At 64.2% G+C, this 17,431-nt stretch overlaps 5 pseudogenes; all 5 read left to right on the top strand.

The window, feature by feature from the left end:
- Nucleotides 1–567: 567 nt before the first annotated feature.
- Nucleotides 568–686, top strand: LOC142865418 (uncharacterized; annotated as a pseudogene).
- Nucleotides 687–4,149: 3,463 nt separating this feature from the next.
- LOC142865417 (uncharacterized) lies at nt 4,150–4,268 on the top strand (annotated as a pseudogene).
- Nucleotides 4,269–7,750: 3,482 nt separating this feature from the next.
- LOC142865416 (uncharacterized) lies at nt 7,751–7,869 on the top strand (annotated as a pseudogene).
- A 3,462-nt stretch (nt 7,870–11,331) lies between these two features.
- LOC142865415 (uncharacterized) lies at nt 11,332–11,450 on the top strand (annotated as a pseudogene).
- A 3,496-nt stretch (nt 11,451–14,946) lies between these two features.
- On the top strand, nt 14,947–15,065 carry LOC142865414 (uncharacterized; annotated as a pseudogene).
- Nucleotides 15,066–17,431: the final 2,366 nt, after the last annotated feature.

Here is a 17,431-nt window from a genome sequence, read left to right as displayed (position 1 = left end):
CCCACAAACCACGCCACCCCACCCCACCCATGGGACACATCCCCAGAGAGAGACGCCCCATACACTGGCTGTGCCCCAGCCCTGGCCCGGGGGAATAGGCGGCAGCCCACCCACAGGGCGAGGGGGGGCGCAGCTGAAAGGGGTTGTGGGGGAGGGCGGCCCCTGGCTGGGGTCAAAGGGCGAGCGCCCCGCGCGAGCGCGCGTGCGCAGTCAGCGTCAGCGGCGGCGACGCGCCGGGGGTGGGCAGCGGGTAGGTGAAGGAGGCCGGGCGAGGAGACGAGGGGGGCTGGGAGGGCTCCACCTTGGCGAGTCCAGCCGTGGAGGCGCATCTTGTGTGAGTGAGTGTGAGTGTGTGTGTGTGTGTGTATAGAGAGACAGCCCCCCGCCCCGCCCCGCCCATCACCCCCGTCCCTGGGAGCCCGCGGGACCCGGCCGGCGAACTCAACAGGCCCGGCCCGGCGCGGGGCCTGGGGCGGGAGGCGGCGGCGGCGGCGGCGGCGGCGGCGGCGGGGGGAAAGCGCAGAGAGGCTCGGCTTCTTGAGTGGGGCAGGGGCGGCCTCCGCCGCCGTCTAGGGCCACACCACCCTGAACGCCCCCGATCTCGTCTGGTCTCGGAAGCTAAGCAGGGTGGGGCCCGGTTAGGACTTGGATGGGAGACCGCCTGGGAATACCGGGTGCCTCAGGCTGCTTCTTTTTTTTTTTTTTTTTTTTTGCCTCTTGTTCTGTCCCCTTTCTGGGAGCGCGGCGGCGGCCCGGTGTGGGGGTGACCCCAACCCTCAGCGCCCGCCGCGGTGCCTGGCGCCCCAGCCCGCACCGTGGGGCCTCCTCTTGTCCCAAGCCGAGACACCGCCGCCACGCGGCAGCATGCGTGGCATCTGGACTGTCAGGTCTCAGACCAAAGGTCTGCTCTGTGGGAACCGACACGCTGGAGGAAACCTTGAGAGTCTGAGAGGGGAGGGAGTTCCAGAAGAAGGCCAGGATGTCATTTTGAGGGAGTATGTGACCAGAACTCGTCCCGTTGCTTTTGGGGGTTCTATGGGCTCCACGCAGGAATCTTTGGTGGTGGCACCTGATGTTGGGGGATCCGGAGTCACACCCAGACCTGCTCCACAGGCCTCCTTTTACTTTTCTCTTCGGATTCATTATTTTTAAAAAGTGTCTCTTACCTCTATTATTGCATTTTCTTTCCTCTCTCTTTTCAAGCAGATGATGGGAGTACAAGTATTCAGGTGACATGTATTGCCCGTGCCCCCCTCCCCCCTGTGTTCTCATTCATATACCTCTCATGTTGTTCCAGCGTATTGTGGGGGTACCAGTGTTAAGGTCGGGTACGTTGCCCTCTCCAAGCCTCCCCCCTGGGGTCAGAGCTTCAAGTGCGCCCATCCCCCAGTCGGTGCGCACCCACCCCATGCCTAATGGATGTGGATGCCCCTCCCCTCCCCCCACCCGCCCGACACCCACCCGATGAAGGTGATTCCTCTCCGTCCACTTAGGTGTCCATCCGTTCGTTCCAATTTGCTGGTGAGCGCGCTCACGTGGTGCTCGTGTGTCCATTCTTGGGATACTTGGCTTACTGGAACGGGTTCCAGCTCTGGCCAGGAGAACACGAGAGGTGCCCTCTCACCGCTGCTCCTCACAGCCGAATGGCACTCCGTGGTGTCCACGCGCCACATTTTATTCATGCACTCCTGGATGGATGGGCACTCGGGTCGCTTCCACGTCTTTGCGATTGTGAATTGTGCCCTAACTGTAACCCTAACCCTTACCCAGCCCGTCTCCTCTGCCCCTGCCTGACGCACTCCTCCCCGGCCAGGCCCGTCACTGTCCTGGGCCCCCGCCTGACCGGCTCCTCCCCGCCCGGCCTGTCACCGTCCTCTGCCCCTGCCTGACATGCTCCTTCCCGCCCGGCCTCTCACCGTCCTCGGCCCCTGCCTGACCGGCTCCTCCGTCGCCTGGGCCTTCCAAGGGCTTGGTGTGGACGCTGCTTCCAGGAAGCCCTCCAGAAACCCGGCAGCAGGGTGGCCGCAGCAGTCTCCAGCAGCCGTCCCTAAGTCGAGTGCGGGGGACGTGCCCCCGCTGTGCCGCGGGGGCCCAGCCTGGTGTCTTCCCTGAGGCCCTGCGGCTGCAGGCTGCTGCCGCTCCCCGCAAGGGGAGAGCCAAGGGGAGAGCCGCGGAGGTGGGGACCGCCTCCTGATGGGGACGTACGTACACGCAGCTCTCCAAGGCGGATCCCGGGGCTCTCTGTCCTGCCCGAAGGCCCAGCGGGCCTGCGGGTCCTTAGAGTGGCAAAAACATCCGAAAGCTGAGACTGAGGGTCCGGTGGGTGTCTGCACTTTTGTGCTGGGCACCCCAGGGAGGCCCGGGGGCTGGCTGGACAACGTGGTCTGCTGGGCGGGGGGCTTGGAGGAGCAACTGATGCCCTTTGCACCTTGGGTAGCAAGAGTCTGAGGTGTCTCTGAGCCCTGTGCCATGTCCGGGGGGGGGAGGTGCGGGGGGGGGAGGAGGAGGAGGAGGAGGTGGGAAGGGCCGGGGCCTGCAGTCCTGTTCCCGGGGTGGCACGGCAAGTGGCTTCTTCCACAGGCTGCTTGGCCTGGGCTCCCTGCACCTGGGCCTTTGGGGGACTGGCCCTGTGCTTGCCAACACTTCCTGCAGGGACCCAGAGCTGGGAGGTGGCATCTCTCAGCCCTGGGTCGGGCAGAGCCCCAGCGGGCCATGCCCACAACCTCTCTCAGCACCGGTCCCCCAGAAGGCTCCTTGGGGACCAGGATTCTCTTGCGGTGACTCTCTAAGGTCTGGCCCCTGGATGGAGGGGCACCAGGAGTAGAGGAGCAGGAAGGGGAAGGGGGTGGCCATGCGAGGGGACACTTTGAGGCCAAGTCCCAGCTTCAGCCTGATCCTCCTGGGAACCCCGCTCTGAGACAAGGAGCCGGGCTTCGCATTCCCACAGCAGCCAGTCGTGGGCTGAGGACACCTGGGGCGTTGGGAACTCCCTGGCTTCTCCTTGGTTTAACATCTAGAGCTGCTTGCGAATCGGGCCGCCACACACACCCGAGCGCAGGTGTCTTCCGCACAGACTGCGGTCCTCGCTCTTCTGAACCTCGCTAGCTCGCCACCCACCCACCCATGGGTGAACCTGGTCAGGGTACTTTCTCTCGGGGGCAGACTCTTTTCCGGGCGGGCTACCGGTGTCTCTGTTTGCTCGTTTCTTTCTTCCATTTCGGGAAAGGCTTCCTTGCTGGGTGTGGAAATCTCCTATGCCTTCCCTCGCCTATTCTGTCAGCTTTAAAATTCTCTTTCAGTTGCCACCCTCACAGATGGATTAGGAAACTCTTTCCGGTGCACTCATTAGTGAAATGACCTCAAGGAAGCTGGAATCCAATATCTAATGGCCGATTTTTAGCGAGTCCACACGCCAGGGTGGTTGGGGTCCAATGCAGCCCCGGCCAGGCCCAGGCCCCTTGGACTGGGCCACAGGAGGACACAGAGGAGGGTCCCGGCCCCCACGAAGCGGTGCCGGCAGTTCTCCACGGGCTTGGGCGTTTTCCAGAGGTAGGAGATGGAGGGGACTGATTTCTTCAGCGCCCCACAAACCACGCCACCCCACCCCACCCATGGGACACATCCCCAGAGAGAGACGCCCCATACACTGGCTGTGCCCCAGCCCTGGCCCGGGGGAATAGGCGGCAGCCCACCCACAGGGCGAGGGGGGGCGCAGCTGAAAGGGGTTGTGGGGGAGGGCGGCCCCTGGCTGGGGTCAAAGGGCGAGCGCCCCGCGCGAGCGCGCGTGCGCAGTCAGCGTCAGCGGCGGCGACGCGCCGGGGGTGGGCAGCGGGTAGGTGAAGGAGGCCGGGCGAGGAGACGAGGGGGGCTGGGAGGGCTCCACCTTGGCGAGTCCAGCCGTGGAGGCGCATCTTGTGTGAGTGAGTGTGAGTGTGTGTGTGTGTGTGTATAGAGAGACAGCCCCCCGCCCCGCCCCGCCCATCACCCCCGTCCCTGGGAGCCCGCGGGACCCGGCCGGCGAACTCAACAGGCCCGGCCCGGCGCGGGGCCTGGGGCGGGAGGCGGCGGCGGCGGCGGCGGCGGCGGCGGCGGGGGGAAAGCGCAGAGAGGCTCGGCTTCTTGAGTGGGGCAGGGGCGGCCTCCGCCGCCGTCTAGGGCCACACCACCCTGAACGCCCCCGATCTCGTCTGGTCTCGGAAGCTAAGCAGGGTGGGGCCCGGTTAGGACTTGGATGGGAGACCGCCTGGGAATACCGGGTGCCTCAGGCTGCTTCTTTTTTTTTTTTTTTTTTTTTTGCCTCTTGTTCTGTCCCCTTTCTGGGAGCGCGGCGGCGGCCCGGTGTGGGGGTGACCCCAACCCTCAGCGCCCGCCGCGGTGCCTGGCGCCCCAGCCCGCACCGTGGGGCCTCCTCTTGTCCCAAGCCGAGACACCGCCGCCACGCGGCAGCATGCGTGGCATCTGGACTGTCAGGTCTCAGACCAAAGGTCTGCTCTGTGGGAACCGACACGCTGGAGGAAACCTTGAGAGTCTGAGAGGGGAGGGAGTTCCAGAAGAAGGCCAGGATGTCATTTTGAGGGAGTATGTGACCAGAACTCGTCCCGTTGCTTTTGGGGGTTCTATGGGCTCCACGCAGGAATCTTTGGTGGTGGCACCTGATGTTGGGGGATCCGGAGTCACACCCAGACCTGCTCCACAGGCCTCCTTTTACTTTTCTCTTCGGATTCATTATTTTTAAAAAGTGTCTCTTACCTCTATTATTGCATTTTCTTTCCTCTCTCTTTTCAAGCAGATGATGGGAGTACAAGTATTCAGGTGACATGTATTGCCCGTGCCCCCCTCCCCCCTGTGTTCTCATTCATATACCTCTCATGTTGTTCCAGCGTATTGTGGGGGTACCAGTGTTAAGGTCGGGTACGTTGCCCTCTCCAAGCCTCCCCCCTGGGGTCAGAGCTTCAAGTGCGCCCATCCCCCAGTCGGTGCGCACCCACCCCATGCCTAATGGATGTGGATGCCCCTCCCCTCCCCCCACCCGCCCGACACCCACCCGATGAAGGTGATTCCTCTCCGTCCACTTAGGTGTCCATCCGTTCGTTCCAATTTGCTGGTGAGCGCGCTCACGTGGTGCTCGTGTGTCCATTCTTGGGATACTTGGCTTACTGGAACGGGTTCCAGCTCTGGCCAGGAGAACACGAGAGGTGCCCTCTCACCGCTGCTCCTCACAGCCGAATGGCACTCCGTGGTGTCCACGCGCCACATTTTATTCATGCACTCCTGGATGGATGGGCACTCGGGTCGCTTCCACGTCTTTGCGATTGTGAATTGTGCCCTAACTGTAACCCTAACCCTTACCCAGCCCGTCTCCTCTGCCCCTGCCTGACGCACTCCTCCCCGGCCAGGCCCGTCACTGTCCTGGGCCCCCGCCTGACCGGCTCCTCCCCGCCCGGCCTGTCACCGTCCTCTGCCCCTGCCTGACATGCTCCTTCCCGCCCGGCCTCTCACCGTCCTCGGCCCCTGCCTGACCGGCTCCTCCGTCGCCTGGGCCTTCCAAGGGCTTGGTGTGGACGCTGCTTCCAGGAAGCCCTCCAGAAACCCGGCAGCAGGGTGGCCGCAGCAGTCTCCAGCAGCCGTCCCTAAGTCGAGTGCGGGGGACGTGCCCCCGCTGTGCCGCGGGGGCCCAGCCTGGTGTCTTCCCTGAGGCCCTGCGGCTGCAGGCTGCTGCCGCTCCCCGCAAGGGGAGAGCCAAGGGGAGAGCCGCGGAGGTGGGGACCGCCTCCTGATGGGGACGTACGTACACGCAGCTCTCCAAGGCGGATCCCGGGGCTCTCTGTCCTGCCCGAAGGCCCAGCGGGCCTGCGGGTCCTTAGAGTGGCAAAAACATCCGAAAGCTGAGACTGAGGGTCCGGTGGGTGTCTGCACTTTTGTGCTGGGCACCCCAGGGAGGCCCGGGGGCTGGCTGGACAACGTGGTCTGCTGGGCGGGGGGCTTGGAGGAGCAACTGATGCCCTTTGCACCTTGGGTAGCAAGAGTCTGAGGTGTCTCTGAGCCCTGTGCCATGTCCGGGGGGGGGAGGTGCGGGGGGGGGAGGAGGAGGAGGAGGAGGTGGGAAGGGCCGGGGCCTGCAGTCCTGTTCCCGGGGTGGCACGGCAAGTGGCTTCTTCCACAGGCTGCTTGGCCTGGGCTCCCTGCACCTGGGCCTTTGGGGGACTGGCCCTGTGCTTGCCAACACTTCCTGCAGGGACCCAGAGCTGGGAGGTGGCATCTCTCAGCCCTGGGTCGGGCAGAGCCCCAGCGGGCCATGCCCACAACCTCTCTCAGCACCGGTCCCCCAGAAGGCTCCTTGGGGACCAGGATTCTCTTGCGGTGACTCTCTAAGGTCTGGCCCCTGGATGGAGGGGCACCAGGAGTAGAGGAGCAGGAAGGGGAAGGGGGTGGCCATGCGAGGGGACACTTTGAGGCCAAGTCCCAGCTTCAGCCTGATCCTCCTGGGAACCCCGCTCTGAGACAAGGAGCCGGGCTTCGCATTCCCACAGCAGCCAGTCGTGGGCTGAGGACACCTGGGGCGTTGGGAACTCCCTGGCTTCTCCTTGGTTTAACATCTAGAGCTGCTTGCGAATCGGGCCGCCACACACACCCGAGCGCAGGTGTCTTCCGCACAGACTGCGGTCCTCGCTCTTCTGAACCTCGCTAGCTCGCCACCCACCCACCCATGGGTGAACCTGGTCAGGGTACTTTCTCTCGGGGGCAGACTCTTTTCCGGGCGGGCTACCGGTGTCTCTGTTTGCTCGTTTCTTTCTTCCATTTCGGGAAAGGCTTCCTTGCTGGGTGTGGAAATCTCCTATGCCTTCCCTCGCCTATTCTGTCAGCTTTAAAATTCTCTTTCAGTTGCCACCCTCACAGATGGATTAGGAAACTCTTTCCGGTGCACTCATTAGTGAAATGACCTCAAGGAAGCTGGAATCCAATATCTAATGGCCGATTTTTAGCGAGTCCACACGCCAGGGTGGTTGGGGTCCAATGCAGCCCCGGCCAGGCCCAGGCCCCTTGGACTGGGCCACAGGAGGACACAGAGGAGGGTCCCGGCCCCCACGAAGCGGTGCCGGCAGTTCTCCACGGGCTTGGGCGTTTTCCAGAGGTAGGAGATGGAGGGGACTGATTTCTTCAGCGCCCCACAAACCACGCCACCCCACCCCACCCATGGGACACATCCCCAGAGAGAGACGCCCCATACACTGGCTGTGCCCCAGCCCTGGCCCGGGGGAATAGGCGGCAGCCCACCCACAGGGCGAGGGGGGGCGCAGCTGAAAGGGGTTGTGGGGGAGGGCGGCCCCTGGCTGGGGTCAAAGGGCGAGCGCCCCGCGCGAGCGCGCGTGCGCAGTCAGCGTCAGCGGCGGCGACGCGCCGGGGGTGGGCAGCGGGTAGGTGAAGGAGGCCGGGCGAGGAGACGAGGGGGGCTGGGAGGGCTCCACCTTGGCGAGTCCAGCCGTGGAGGCGCATCTTGTGTGAGTGAGTGTGAGTGTGTGTGTGTGTGTGTATAGAGAGACAGCCCCCCGCCCCGCCCCGCCCATCACCCCCGTCCCTGGGAGCCCGCGGGACCCGGCCGGCGAACTCAACAGGCCCGGCCCGGCGCGGGGCCTGGGGCGGGAGGCGGCGGCGGCGGCGGCGGCGGCGGCGGCGGCGGCGGCGGCGGCGGCGGGGGGAAAGCGCAGAGAGGCTCGGCTTCTTGAGTGGGGCAGGGGCGGCCTCCGCCGCCGTCTAGGGCCACACCACCCTGAACGCCCCCGATCTCGTCTGGTCTCGGAAGCTAAGCAGGGTGGGGCCCGGTTAGGACTTGGATGGGAGACCGCCTGGGAATACCGGGTGCCTCAGGCTGCTTCTTTTTTTTTTTTTTTTTTTTGCCTCTTGTTCTGTCCCCTTTCTGGGAGCGCGGCGGCGGCCCGGTGTGGGGGTGACCCCAACCCTCAGCGCCCGCCGCGGTGCCTGGCGCCCCAGCCCGCACCGTGGGGCCTCCTCTTGTCCCAAGCCGAGACACCGCCGCCACGCGGCAGCATGCGTGGCATCTGGACTGTCAGGTCTCAGACCAAAGGTCTGCTCTGTGGGAACCGACACGCTGGAGGAAACCTTGAGAGTCTGAGAGGGGAGGGAGTTCCAGAAGAAGGCCAGGATGTCATTTTGAGGGAGTATGTGACCAGAACTCGTCCCGTTGCTTTTGGGGGTTCTATGGGCTCCACGCAGGAATCTTTGGTGGTGGCACCTGATGTTGGGGGATCCGGAGTCACACCCAGACCTGCTCCACAGGCCTCCTTTTACTTTTCTCTTCGGATTCATTATTTTTAAAAAGTGTCTCTTACCTCTATTATTGCATTTTCTTTCCTCTCTCTTTTCAAGCAGATGATGGGAGTACAAGTATTCAGGTGACATGTATTGCCCGTGCCCCCCTCCCCCCTGTGTTCTCATTCATATACCTCTCATGTTGTTCCAGCGTATTGTGGGGGTACCAGTGTTAAGGTCGGGTACGTTGCCCTCTCCAAGCCTCCCCCCTGGGGTCAGAGCTTCAAGTGCGCCCATCCCCCAGTCGGTGCGCACCCACCCCATGCCTAATGGATGTGGATGCCCCTCCCCTCCCCCCACCCGCCCGACACCCACCCGATGAAGGTGATTCCTCTCCGTCCACTTAGGTGTCCATCCGTTCGTTCCAATTTGCTGGTGAGCGCGCTCACGTGGTGCTCGTGTGTCCATTCTTGGGATACTTGGCTTACTGGAACGGGTTCCAGCTCTGGCCAGGAGAACACGAGAGGTGCCCTCTCACCGCTGCTCCTCACAGCCGAATGGCACTCCGTGGTGTCCACGCGCCACATTTTATTCATGCACTCCTGGATGGATGGGCACTCGGGTCGCTTCCACGTCTTTGCGATTGTGAATTGTGCCCTAACTGTAACCCTAACCCTTACCCAGCCCGTCTCCTCTGCCCCTGCCTGACGCACTCCTCCCCGGCCAGGCCCGTCACTGTCCTGGGCCCCCGCCTGACCGGCTCCTCCCCGCCCGGCCTGTCACCGTCCTCTGCCCCTGCCTGACATGCTCCTTCCCGCCCGGCCTCTCACCGTCCTCGGCCCCTGCCTGACCGGCTCCTCCGTCGCCTGGGCCTTCCAAGGGCTTGGTGTGGACGCTGCTTCCAGGAAGCCCTCCAGAAACCCGGCAGCAGGGTGGCCGCAGCAGTCTCCAGCAGCCGTCCCTAAGTCGAGTGCGGGGGACGTGCCCCCGCTGTGCCGCGGGGGCCCAGCCTGGTGTCTTCCCTGAGGCCCTGCGGCTGCAGGCTGCTGCCGCTCCCCGCAAGGGGAGAGCCAAGGGGAGAGCCGCGGAGGTGGGGACCGCCTCCTGATGGGGACGTACGTACACGCAGCTCTCCAAGGCGGATCCCGGGGCTCTCTGTCCTGCCCGAAGGCCCAGCGGGCCTGCGGGTCCTTAGAGTGGCAAAAACATCCGAAAGCTGAGACTGAGGGTCCGGTGGGTGTCTGCACTTTTGTGCTGGGCACCCCAGGGAGGCCCGGGGGCTGGCTGGACAACGTGGTCTGCTGGGCGGGGGGCTTGGAGGAGCAACTGATGCCCTTTGCACCTTGGGTAGCAAGAGTCTGAGGTGTCTCTGAGCCCTGTGCCATGTCCGGGGGGGGGAGGTGCGGGGGGGGGAGGAGGAGGAGGAGGAGGTGGGAAGGGCCGGGGCCTGCAGTCCTGTTCCCGGGGTGGCACGGCAAGTGGCTTCTTCCACAGGCTGCTTGGCCTGGGCTCCCTGCACCTGGGCCTTTGGGGGACTGGCCCTGTGCTTGCCAACACTTCCTGCAGGGACCCAGAGCTGGGAGGTGGCATCTCTCAGCCCTGGGTCGGGCAGAGCCCCAGCGGGCCATGCCCACAACCTCTCTCAGCACCGGTCCCCCAGAAGGCTCCTTGGGGACCAGGATTCTCTTGCGGTGACTCTCTAAGGTCTGGCCCCTGGATGGAGGGGCACCAGGAGTAGAGGAGCAGGAAGGGGAAGGGGGTGGCCATGCGAGGGGACACTTTGAGGCCAAGTCCCAGCTTCAGCCTGATCCTCCTGGGAACCCCGCTCTGAGACAAGGAGCCGGGCTTCGCATTCCCACAGCAGCCAGTCGTGGGCTGAGGACACCTGGGGCGTTGGGAACTCCCTGGCTTCTCCTTGGTTTAACATCTAGAGCTGCTTGCGAATCGGGCCGCCACACACACCCGAGCGCAGGTGTCTTCCGCACAGACTGCGGTCCTCGCTCTTCTGAACCTCGCTAGCTCGCCACCCACCCACCCATGGGTGAACCTGGTCAGGGTACTTTCTCTCGGGGGCAGACTCTTTTCCGGGCGGGCTACCGGTGTCTCTGTTTGCTCGTTTCTTTCTTCCATTTCGGGAAAGGCTTCCTTGCTGGGTGTGGAAATCTCCTATGCCTTCCCTCGCCTATTCTGTCAGCTTTAAAATTCTCTTTCAGTTGCCACCCTCACAGATGGATTAGGAAACTCTTTCCGGTGCACTCATTAGTGAAATGACCTCAAGGAAGCTGGAATCCAATATCTAATGGCCGATTTTTAGCGAGTCCACACGCCAGGGTGGTTGGGGTCCAATGCAGCCCCGGCCAGGCCCAGGCCCCTTGGACTGGGCCACAGGAGGACACAGAGGAGGGTCCCGGCCCCCACGAAGCGGTGCCGGCAGTTCTCCACGGGCTTGGGCGTTTTCCAGAGGTAGGAGATGGAGGGGACTGATTTCTTCAGCGCCCCACAAACCACGCCACCCCACCCCACCCATGGGACACATCCCCAGAGAGAGACGCCCCATACACTGGCTGTGCCCCAGCCCTGGCCCGGGGGAATAGGCGGCAGCCCACCCACAGGGCGAGGGGGGGCGCAGCTGAAAGGGGTTGTGGGGGAGGGCGGCCCCTGGCTGGGGTCAAAGGGCGAGCGCCCCGCGCGAGCGCGCGTGCGCAGTCAGCGTCAGCGGCGGCGACGCGCCGGGGGTGGGCAGCGGGTAGGTGAAGGAGGCCGGGCGAGGAGACGAGGGGGGCTGGGAGGGCTCCACCTTGGCGAGTCCAGCCGTGGAGGCGCATCTTGTGTGAGTGAGTGTGAGTGTGTGTGTGTGTGTGTATAGAGAGACAGCCCCCCGCCCCGCCCCGCCCATCACCCCCGTCCCTGGGAGCCCGCGGGACCCGGCCGGCGAACTCAACAGGCCCGGCCCGGCGCGGGGCCTGGGGCGGGAGGCGGCGGCGGCGGCGGCGGCGGCGGCGGCGGGGGGAAAGCGCAGAGAGGCTCGGCTTCTTGAGTGGGGCAGGGGCGGCCTCCGCCGCCGTCTAGGGCCACACCACCCTGAACGCCCCCGATCTCGTCTGGTCTCGGAAGCTAAGCAGGGTGGGGCCCGGTTAGGACTTGGATGGGAGACCGCCTGGGAATACCGGGTGCCTCAGGCTGCTTCTTTTTTTTTTTTTTTTTTTTTTTGCCTCTTGTTCTGTCCCCTTTCTGGGAGCGCGGCGGCGGCCCGGTGTGGGGGTGACCCCAACCCTCAGCGCCCGCCGCGGTGCCTGGCGCCCCAGCCCGCACCGTGGGGCCTCCTCTTGTCCCAAGCCGAGACACCGCCGCCACGCGGCAGCATGCGTGGCATCTGGACTGTCAGGTCTCAGACCAAAGGTCTGCTCTGTGGGAACCGACACGCTGGAGGAAACCTTGAGAGTCTGAGAGGGGAGGGAGTTCCAGAAGAAGGCCAGGATGTCATTTTGAGGGAGTATGTGACCAGAACTCGTCCCGTTGCTTTTGGGGGTTCTATGGGCTCCACGCAGGAATCTTTGGTGGTGGCACCTGATGTTGGGGGATCCGGAGTCACACCCAGACCTGCTCCACAGGCCTCCTTTTACTTTTCTCTTCGGATTCATTATTTTTAAAAAGTGTCTCTTACCTCTATTATTGCATTTTCTTTCCTCTCTCTTTTCAAGCAGATGATGGGAGTACAAGTATTCAGGTGACATGTATTGCCCGTGCCCCCCTCCCCCCTGTGTTCTCATTCATATACCTCTCATGTTGTTCCAGCGTATTGTGGGGGTACCAGTGTTAAGGTCGGGTACGTTGCCCTCTCCAAGCCTCCCCCCTGGGGTCAGAGCTTCAAGTGCGCCCATCCCCCAGTCGGTGCGCACCCACCCCATGCCTAATGGATGTGGATGCCCCTCCCCTCCCCCCACCCGCCCGACACCCACCCGATGAAGGTGATTCCTCTCCGTCCACTTAGGTGTCCATCCGTTCGTTCCAATTTGCTGGTGAGCGCGCTCACGTGGTGCTCGTGTGTCCATTCTTGGGATACTTGGCTTACTGGAACGGGTTCCAGCTCTGGCCAGGAGAACACGAGAGGTGCCCTCTCACCGCTGCTCCTCACAGCCGAATGGCACTCCGTGGTGTCCACGCGCCACATTTTATTCATGCACTCCTGGATGGATGGGCACTCGGGTCGCTTCCACGTCTTTGCGATTGTGAATTGTGCCCTAACTGTAACCCTAACCCTTACCCAGCCCGTCTCCTCTGCCCCTGCCTGACGCACTCCTCCCCGGCCAGGCCCGTCACTGTCCTGGGCCCCCGCCTGACCGGCTCCTCCCCGCCCGGCCTGTCACCGTCCTCTGCCCCTGCCTGACATGCTCCTTCCCGCCCGGCCTCTCACCGTCCTCGGCCCCTGCCTGACCGGCTCCTCCGTCGCCTGGGCCTTCCAAGGGCTTGGTGTGGACGCTGCTTCCAGGAAGCCCTCCAGAAACCCGGCAGCAGGGTGGCCGCAGCAGTCTCCAGCAGCCGTCCCTAAGTCGAGTGCGGGGGACGTGCCCCCGCTGTGCCGCGGGGGCCCAGCCTGGTGTCTTCCCTGAGGCCCTGCGGCTGCAGGCTGCTGCCGCTCCCCGCAAGGGGAGAGCCAAGGGGAGAGCCAAGGGGAGAGCCGCGGAGGTGGGGACCGCCTCCTGATGGGGACGTACGTACACGCAGCTCTCCAAGGCGGATCCCGGGGCTCTCTGTCCTGCCCGAAGGCCCAGCGGGCCTGCGGGTCCTTAGAGTGGCAAAAACATCCGAAAGCTGAGACTGAGGGTCCGGTGGGTGTCTGCACTTTTGTGCTGGGCACCCCAGGGAGGCCCGGGGGCTGGCTGGACAACGTGGTCTGCTGGGCGGGGGGCTTGGAGGAGCAACTGATGCCCTTTGCACCTTGGGTAGCAAGAGTCTGAGGTGTCTCTGAGCCCTGTGCCATGTCCGGGGGGGGGGAGGTGCGGGGGGGGGAGGAGGAGGAGGAGGAGGTGGGAAGGGCCGGGGCCTGCAGTCCTGTTCCCGGGGTGGCACGGCAAGTGGCTTCTTCCACAGGCTGCTTGGCCTGGGCTCCCTGCACCTGGGCCTTTGGGGGACTGGCCCTGTGCTTGCCAACACTTCCTGCAGGGACCCAGAGCTGGGAGGTGGCATCTCTCAGCCCTGGGTCGGGCAGAGCCCCAGCGGGCCATGCCCACAACCTCTCTCAGCACCGGTCCCCCAGAAGGCTCCTTGGGGACCAGGATTCTCTTGCGGTGACTCTCTAAGGTCTGGCCCCTGGATGGAGGGGCACCAGGAGTAGAGGAGCAGGAAGGGGAAGGGGGTGGCCATGCGAGGGGACACTTTGAGGCCAAGTCCCAGCTTCAGCCTGATCCTCCTGGGAACCCCGCTCTGAGACAAGGAGCCGGGCTTCGCATTCCCACAGCAGCCAGTCGTGGGCTGAGGACACCTGGGGCGTTGGGAACTCCCTGGCTTCTCCTTGGTTTAACATCTAGAGCTGCTTGCGAATCGGGCCGCCACACACACCCGAGCGCAGGTGTCTTCCGCACAGACTGCGGTCCTCGCTCTTCTGAACCTCGCTAGCTCGCCACCCACCCACCCATGGGTGAACCTGGTCAGGGTACTTTCTCTCGGGGGCAGACTCTTTTCCGGGCGGGCTACCGGTGTCTCTGTTTGCTCGTTTCTTTCTTCCATTTCGGGAAAGGCTTCCTTGCTGGGTGTGGAAATCTCCTATGCCTTCCCTCGCCTATTCTGTCAGCTTTAAAATTCTCTTTCAGTTGCCACCCTCACAGATGGATTAGGAAACTCTTTCCGGTGCACTCATTAGTGAAATGACCTCAAGGAAGCTGGAATCCAATATCTAATGGCCGATTTTTAGCGAGTCCACACGCCAGGGTGGTTGGGGTCCAATGCAGCCCCGGCCAGGCCCAGGCCCCTTGGACTGGGCCACAGGAGGACACAGAGGAGGGTCCCGGCCCCCACGAAGCGGTGCCGGCAGTTCTCCACGGGCTTGGGCGTTTTCCAGAGGTAGGAGATGGAGGGGACTGATTTCTTCAGCGCCCCACAAACCACGCCACCCCACCCCACCCATGGGACACATCCCCAGAGAGAGACGCCCCATACACTGGCTGTGCCCCAGCCCTGGCCCGGGGGAATAGGCGGCAGCCCACCCACAGGGCGAGGGGGGGCGCAGCTGAAAGGGGTTGTGGGGGAGGGCGGCCCCTGGCTGGGGTCAAAGGGCGAGCGCCCCGCGCGAGCGCGCGTGCGCAGTCAGCGTCAGCGGCGGCGACGCGCCGGGGGTGGGCAGCGGGTAGGTGAAGGAGGCCGGGCGAGGAGACGAGGGGGGCTGGGAGGGCTCCACCTTGGCGAGTCCAGCCGTGGAGGCGCATCTTGTGTGAGTGAGTGTGAGTGTGTGTGTGTGTGTGTATAGAGAGACAGCCCCCCGCCCCGCCCCGCCCATCACCCCCGTCCCTGGGAGCCCGCGGGACCCGGCCGGCGAACTCAACAGGCCCGGCCCGGCGCGGGGCCTGGGGCGGGAGGCGGCGGCGGCGGCGGCGGCGGCGGCGGCGGCGGCGGCGGCGGCGGCGGGGGGAAAGCGCAGAGAGGCTCGGCTTCTTGAGTGGGGCAGGGGCGGCCTCCGCCGCCGTCTAGGGCCACACCACCCTGAACGCCCCCGATCTCGTCTGGTCTCGGAAGCTAAGCAGGGTGGGGCCCGGTTAGGACTTGGATGGGAGACCGCCTGGGAATACCGGGTGCCTCAGGCTGCTTCTTTTTTTTTTTTTTTTTTTTTTGCCTCTTGTTCTGTCCCCTTTCTGGGAGCGCGGCGGCGGCCCGGTGTGGGGGTGACCCCAACCCTCAGCGCCCGCCGCGGTGCCTGGCGCCCCAGCCCGCACCGTGGGGCCTCCTCTTGTCCCAAGCCGAGACACCGCCGCCACGCGGCAGCATGCGTGGCATCTGGACTGTCAGGTCTCAGACCAAAGGTCTGCTCTGTGGGAACCGACACGCTGGAGGAAACCTTGAGAGTCTGAGAGGGGAGGGAGTTCCAGAAGAAGGCCAGGATGTCATTTTGAGGGAGTATGTGACCAGAACTCGTCCCGTTGCTTTTGGGGGTTCTATGGGCTCCACGCAGGAATCTTTGGTGGTGGCACCTGATGTTGGGGGATCCGGAGTCACACCCAGACCTGCTCCACAGGCCTCCTTTTACTTTTCTCTTCGGATTCATTATTTTTAAAAAGTGTCTCTTACCTCTATTATTGCATTTTCTTTCCTCTCTCTTTTCAAGCAGATGATGGGAGTACAAGTATTCAGGTGACATGTATTGCCCGTGCCCCCCTCCCCCCTGTGTTCTCATTCATATACCTCTCATGTTGTTCCAGCGTATTGTGGGGGTACCAGTGTTAAGGTCGGGTACGTTGCCCTCTCCAAGCCTCCCCCCTGGGGTCAGAGCTTCAAGTGCGCCCATCCCCCAGTCGGTGCGCACCCACCCCATGCCTAATGGATGTGGATGCCCATCCCCTCCCCCCACCCGCCCGACACCCACCCGATGAAGGTGATTCCTCTCCGTCCACTTAGGTGTCCATCCGTTCGTTCCAATTTGCTGGTGAGCGCGCTCACGTGGTGCTCGTGTGTCCATTCTTGGGATACTTGGCTTACTGGAACGGGTTCCAGCTCTGGCCAGGAGAACACGAGAGGTGCCCTCTCACCGCTGCTCCTCACAGCCGAATGGCACTCCGTGGTGTCCACGCGCCACATTTTATTCATGCACTCCTGGATGGATGGGCACTCGGGTCGCTTCCACGTCTTTGCGATTGTGAATTGTGCCCTAACTGTAACCCTAACCCTTACCCAGCCCGTCTCCTCTGCCCCTGCCTGACGCACTCCTCCCCGGCCAGGCCCGTCACTGTCCTGGGCCCCCGCCTGACCGGCTCCTCCCCGCCCGGCCTGTCACCGTCCTCTGCCCCTGCCTGACATGCTCCTTCCCGCCCGGCCTCTCACCGTCCTCGGCCCCTGCCTGACCGGCTCCTCCGTCGCCTGGGCCTTCCAAGGGCTTGGTGTGGACGCTGCTTCCAGGAAGCCCTCCAGAAACCCGGCAGCAGGGTGGCCGCAGCAGTCTCCAGCAGCCGTCCCTAAGTCGAGTGCGGGGGACGTGCCCCCGCTGTGCCGCGGGGGCCCAGCCTGGTGTCTTCCCTGAGGCCCTGCGGCTGCAGGCTGCTGCCGCTCCCCGCAAGGGGAGAGCCAAGGGGAGAGCCAAGGGGAGAGCCGCGGAGGTGGGGACCGCCTCCTGATGGGGACGTACGTACACGCAGCTCTCCAAGGCGGATCCCGGGGCTCTCTGTCCTGCCCGAAGGCCCAGCGGGCCTGCGGGTCCTTAGAGTGGCAAAAACATCCGAAAGCTGAGACTGAGGGTCCGGTGGGTGTCTGCACTTTTGTGCTGGGCACCCCAGGGAGGCCCGGGGGCTGGCTGGACAACGTGGTCTGCTGGGCGGGGGGCTTGGAGGAGCAACTGATGCCCTTTGCACCTTGGGTAGCAAGAGTCTGAGGTGTCTCTGAGCCCTGTGCCATGTCCGGGGGGGGGGAGGTGCGGGGGGGGGAGGAGGAGGAGGAGGAGGTGGGAAGGGCCGGGGCCTGCAGTCCTGTTCCCGGGGTGGCACGGCAAGTGGCTTCTTCCACAGGCTGCTTGGCCTGGGCTCCCTGCACCTGGGCCTTTGGGGGACTGGCCCTGTGCTTGCCAACACTTCCTGCAGGGACCCAGAGCTGGGAGGTGGCATCTCTCAGCCCTGGGTCGGGCAGAGCCCCAGCGGGCCATGCCCACAACCTCTCTCAGCACCGGTCCCCCAGAAGGCTCCTTGGGGACCAGGATTCTCTTGCGGTGACTCTCTAAGGTCTGGCCCCTGGATGGAGGGGCACCAGGAGTAGAGGAGCAGGAAGGGGAAGGGGGTGGCCATGCGAGGGGACACTTTGAGGCCAAGTCCCAGCTTCAGCCTGATCCTCCTGGGAACCCCGCTCTGAGACAAGGAGCCGGGCTTCGCATTCCCACAGCAGCCAGTCGTGGGCTGAGGACACCTGGGGCGTTGGGAACTCCCTGGCTTCTCCTTGGTTTAACATCTAGAGCTGCTTGCGAATCGGGCCG

Source organism: Microcebus murinus, chromosome 28 (genome assembly GCF_040939455.1).
Source record: "Microcebus murinus isolate Inina chromosome 28, M.murinus_Inina_mat1.0, whole genome shotgun sequence".
NCBI classification, from domain to species: domain Eukaryota; kingdom Metazoa; phylum Chordata; class Mammalia; order Primates; family Cheirogaleidae; genus Microcebus; species Microcebus murinus.
This window is presented reverse-complemented; position numbering and strand designations above follow the sequence as displayed.